At 38.3% G+C, this 6,000-nt stretch overlaps 1 non-coding gene across 1 annotated transcript; it reads left to right on the top strand.

The window, feature by feature from the left end:
• Positions 1-4,730: 4,730 nt before the first annotated feature.
• On the top strand, positions 4,731-4,801 carry Trnag-gcc. Its single transcript has one exon. It is a non-coding gene; the product is annotated as a tRNA-Gly (tRNA).
• Positions 4,802-6,000: the final 1,199 nt, after the last annotated feature.

Raw genomic sequence — 6,000 nt, 5'->3', positions numbered from 1 at the left:
AAGAGTCGGTTTTTAACGCTCTGTAATAGAAAAAGAGTCACCATCAAAGTTGCGTACAAGAAATTTCATAGATGGCGCCACTTTCAAAAAATTTGCTGTGAAACCTATCGGTCATTATTGCACAGAATGTGCAGACCATTGGACCATCAAAGTTGCGTACAAGAAATTTTCATAGATGGCGCAGCTTTCGAAAAATTTGCTGTGAAACCTATCGGTCCAAGAATGTACAAATTTTATTCCTGTTTTAAATATCTCATAAATTGGAAAATATTAACTGATCCAATTTGTTTGATGCCTTTTATTTAGTAGGCTTTTTACTACGTGTTCTGTAATGTGAACGATATCTAGTGGTTAGATGTCTTCTACATCCAGATGTAGTCCTGAGTGCCGGGTATAAAAGTTGTGACGCGTAAGAAGCGTCTCACACGTCCCTTCTCGTTTTTTTTGTGTGCAGGCGCTGCCTCTGCCTCTGCCGCGAGTCTGCAGTGTGTGGGTCTAGGGAAGGGCGGCGAGCTAAGTCTATATAGTCTATATAGCTTAGCAAGTCATTTAAAAGATATAAATTTATGTACAGTAAAATCATTTTTTGAGAAAACTAAAGAATTTCAATTGGTGAAACGTAAGGGTATATTTCCCTTTAGCTATTTAAATTCGGTTGAACGATTGAAAGATACACAATTACCAGTGAAAAGTTCTGTTATCAATTGACTGACAAACATTTTTCTCAAGAGAGTTATGAGCATGCACAAAACGTATGGAAAGTCTTTAAATGTAAAATTGTATTAGATTATTTATTATTATATTTAAAGATAGAAGTGCTTTTGTTATGCGACATTTTTGAGAATTTTAGAAAAGTATGTAAGAAAATCTATAATTTATTATATGGATATGCTATGTCACAACCTATTCCATATACAAATTTTAAATGGTTAGAACCAGATGTACAAGAAGAAGAAGAAAATTTCAAAAATTTTGATTTAAGCACATGTGCGAATGATTTACCAATTGGTTATATCTTAGAGGTTGACTTAGAATACAATGAAAATTTACACAACAATCATAATGATTTACCATTTTGTCCATAAAACAAAAAGAATGAAAATATACAACAATCAAAATTGATTGCCGATTTAACACATAAGTATAAATATGCAATTCACCAAAGAAACTTACAGCAATGTATTAAAAATGGAATGATGTTAAAAAATATATCGACTGTAATAATTATCATCGAACATTGGCTGTTAATGAATTTGAAAACAATTTTTTTTAACTTTTAAACAATGCAGTGTATGGTATAACTATGGAAAATGTGAATAAGAGAAAGACAATTAAAATGATATGTAGTTGGGAGAGTAGAGGTAGAAAATTAGGAGCTAGAGCACTTATCCCAAAATTTAATTTCTGTAATGCATTACAATTTACTGATGAAATTTTTGCAATACAAATGAAAAAGTTGAATGTTGTTTATGATAAACCTGTTTACATCGGTTTCACCGTACTAGAATTGTCGAAATATAAAATGTACATTTTCACTATGACTATATGATACCAAAATATCGTGAAAACATCAACTTAATGTATATGGACACTGATTCTTTTATCTATGATATTAAGACTATAGATTTTTATGATGACATTCGTTGTGAAATTTATCAACATCAAGATAATGTTTTTGATTTAAGAATGTTAAAAAAAAAAAAAAAAACGATAACAGAGGTTAAAAAAATAAAAGGAGTGAAGGCTAGAGTAACTTCAAAATTAAATCTTACTGATTTTCGCGAATGTTTGTATAAAAAACAAAAACAAATTGGAACAATGTACTTCTTTAAGACGAAATTACATCAAATTTATACACAAGAGTATACAAAAGTCATACTGAGTTATTTGGATGATAAGCGACTTATAAAAGATAATAATACAGACACTCTTGCATGGCGTCACAAAGATATACCTAAAACCATATAAAAAGACGGTTATATAGACTAAAATAAAAACATAAAATTTGAATTGTAATGTTTTGTTTTTATATATTTTATTTTTCTTAAATCAAAATTTTAAACATAAATGTCCACAATTATATGTATTGAATTTTTGTTCATTTCTCTAATTATATTCAAAAGGTGGCTTTAGATAATTCGCAATTGGTTGCATGTGGTTGAAAATCTCCAAAACTATCAAAGTATTCCTTATAATTACCATTTTTAAAATATGCTACCCAATGTGTACCACTACCGCTTTGAATATCTAAATTTAATACTCTACATTCGATTACCCATGGTTTCTTGGGTAAACGATCACGCATTAAAACACCGCGAAAGTGTTTAAAATGTTGATTCCCAAAATCAATTAAATCAAGTCGTTTGGGTAGCAAATCTAATCGTTTTTTTTAATATGGCTTATAAAATAGTCCATAGCCTTTCTTATATGGCTTCAAGAAAAGTCCCTTATCCATTGCAATTGATTCCATATATCGGTTATGTCGCCTCGCCTCAGATAATTGTTCTTTTTCATTTTTTACATCATTTATGGCTTTAACAATGAGTAGCTTGCTCATCCACCACTTGCAAGACCACCAAGTGCCGAAATTGCCGTAAAAAAAAAAGGGGGGGGGGGGGGGGGGCTGGTGTTGTAGATGTAGATGACAGATGAGGAAAAAATGTAAAATTTGACAAATAACTGCTTAGGTACAGATGTAGTACTGACTGCCGGATATAGAAGTTGTGACGCGTAAGAAGCGTCTCACACGTCCCTTCTCGTTTGTGCGAGATTTGTCATCAATGTGTGTCTATCTACATACATATGTCTAGATATGTACATCTTCATCATTGCTCAGACCAACACGTCCTTTTACCTCGCTCTTATCCGACAGAGGTCGCAAACGGCACAAGGTATGATGATCCGATTATTGACTGATTCACCAGTCTGAGAAATATGGTTTTTCTCTACGGAACTTCGATTTTGGTTTTCTCGAATATTTTTGGTTGCCACAGATTTTCTTCATTTTGGTGGCTTAGATAAAAAATGTTGTTTCTCAAATCCTATGGTCTCTCAAAACTAGGCGACAAACATAACTAACGGACAGACAGGCATGGATTCGGCTATAAACGCTGGTCAAGAATCCATACATGGGGTCGGAAACGTTTCCTTCGCACATTACTTCGGCTACAAATCTAATATACTCCTTAACTTTTCGAGTACAGGGTATAAAAAGTGACACCCAGAAGGAGCAAGAGGAGTAGAAAAATCAGTCGCAGGGACAGGAGCAAAAGTTGCAGGAGGAGCAAGAATGTAAAGAAAGTGGAGGAGCAAGCCAAAAGCTCACTTTGCAACACAACAAAACACTTCCGAAGGGCAATAATAACAAAACATTAGGTGCGAACAAAAGGAGCTAGCAAATAGACAAACATGCCAGGAGGTCGAACAAAGCAGAGGATACAATGTAACTAACGCCACGAAATGGCGGGATTCAGTTTGATTGGGATTGGTATTGGTATTGAAGACGGAAATGGACTTGAAAATGGAGATGATGCTGGACTTGTGGTTTTATCTGTAGTTGTTGTGGTTGTGGTTGTTGTTGGGGGAGGTCCACACACAAAGCTCAAAGCAAACACAATGCGAAAAAAGGTTATCAAACAAGAAATTCTATTAAAACTTTTTCACTTTTCGTTCTAAATGTGCTCTCGTCGCTGTCTTTCTGTCCCTGTCCCTGTTCTATACGTAAGTGTTTGATTCAAAAGCCAAATATGCCAATAAATAATTTACTATATACACTTACATACAAACACCGTGCCACACAGCGTCTCTTTCCCGCATACTTAAAGCGCATTAGCCTTCACGGAGTCCGAGTACGAGAGCCATGCACGAGAATATAAAGAAATCTCTTGGGAAAGAGACAAGGCAGCGGCTGCACTGGAGATGATAGGCGCCGATGAGAGAATGCTTAGGCCATGTGGGTGTGGGTGAATGGGACTCGGTAGGGCATCGGGCACCGGACAAGACTTTGGCATACCCTTTGAACAAGATTACATATCGACAGATGTCGCCTGGGTGTTTGTCTTGGCGGCTAGTCGGTTGGATCCACCCTGCTGACAGTAGCCAACGGCCGAGACAGCCCAGGCAAAGGGCGAGTTGTCTGCGAAAGTGTAATCTATGGCCCAGACCACTGCAGGCTATTTGTATTAATTTGTTGTTGCCGACTTTGTTGTCGGCGGCGCCCTCGCTGCTATTGAATATGAAGTGTCCACGAAGCTGCAGCGTCGAAAAAATTATTGGAATTTGTCTCTGCGGCTGCTGCTGATGCCGAGAAAGTTCCTGAAAAGAGCCTGTTGGGAAGCAGCTGGCTCCTTGGTATCCTTTTCTTAGTGGTGCATCTCTTTCCACCCATACCTGCATCTTCCTATTGGTGCTCCTCCTACGTGGAAGATCGATAGAGTTTCGCTGTTGTCTAAGCCAAACCTCATGCCGAGCTTAATCGCTTGGAATTAACAAACAAATTGGAACGTTTTTGTCTACCAGTGAGTGTTTTATGTACTCAAAGAAAACCTTTACTTATGTTACCATTACTTTATGTTATTATGGAACTTTTGAGAGCAAGATAGCGAATCAAACGAAGGTGAAAGTGGGCAAAAATGTTTCTGCACGGGATCGAACCAGGGGCCTTACGCGGCCTCTGAACCTTGTAGCCAGAGGCGAAACACAGGAGTGATCTGTCCCTGGAAATACGCACAGCATCGGTGGTTCAGTGGTAGAATGCTCGCCTGCCACGCGGGCGGCCCGGGTTCGATTCCCGGCCGATGCAAATCATCTCAACTTAATTTTTTTCTTCTACTTACTTTTACATATAATTAACTAAGCTTTATAATACAAAGGAATAAAATAAAAAGGAATGTTCACCCACTGACTTAAGGCTTCTAAGATTCTTTTATAATATTATATGTTTTATTTTTATACCCGGTACTCGAAGAGTAAATATATGTGCCTCCTCGTTTTATTTTGGGTTGAAGTATTTTTCTTTGCTCGATTTACTCTGATTTTCTTATCAGTTTGTGAGCTACCGTTTAGGGTCAACAGCAGCATATCATGCATAAAGATAAGGTACTGGCCTAAAAAGAAAATCATGTTGCATGCACTTATGCAACATAATTAAATTGTTGCGATTTTAAAAATAGTTTAACATTTTACAACGAAAGTGCTGCCATGGAAGGCTAAAGATTTGAAAGCACTACTTTTTCTTCCTGCTGTCGTAGTGTCGGATCCATATCCAGTCAGTTCATCCAGTGGCCGCTTTTCAGTGTCCATCATCCTGTCTCCGCCTTTCGCAGTGCGGCGGCGGCGGCGGAGATAGCTGTTAAGCGAAGCACATCGGATAGCCCCGCCAAGAAAGAATGGAAAACGGAAGGAAAACTTGCAAAGCTTTTCATCCAATTAGAAAGCCTAGTTTCATTGTTAATTGCTCCATCAGAGCATCTGTGGAGGGGTTCGGTGGAATGGGGAAACACACTTCATCGTAGGAACTTAACTTTACCCTTGTCCCCTTCCACCATCCTCTTTTAATTCCTTTACTTCGGGAATTCTCTTTCTCTCTCTCATGCCGCATGCCCAATGAGTTGTAATTAACTTTATCCGAAAATCTTTGCCGCCGCAACGGTCGAGTGCTGTTCGTGGCTTGGGGAAGGAACTTGACTACGGATGAGGCTGAGGCATCTGATGGCTCGTTAGGCCGCATCCGAATCAAGGCGAGTAGAGTCGAGTCTCATCTCATCTCTGTCTCTGTCTCTTCGCACTGTCCAAGTGTTGGCGTTTTTATTGAGTTAAGAAGCTGAAGTTATGCAAAGATGCCCTAATTTATGACCGCTGGTTAGTGTGGATGCGAGTGCGAGTTGGATGGTTAGTGGGACCACATTCCAAGTGTCTTCCATTTGCCATTGGCAGGGCGACAGTGCGTGGTCGGTTGCCACGCGGCAGACACACTTGAAGTCTCCTCCAACGACACCTCCA

Source organism: Drosophila guanche, unplaced genomic scaffold, assembly GCF_900245975.1.
Source record: "Drosophila guanche unplaced genomic scaffold, DGUA_6, whole genome shotgun sequence".
Taxonomy (NCBI): Eukaryota; Metazoa; Arthropoda; class Insecta; order Diptera; family Drosophilidae; genus Drosophila; species Drosophila guanche.
Note: the sequence above shows the minus strand (reverse complement) of the source record. Positions and strands in the feature narration are given on the sequence as shown.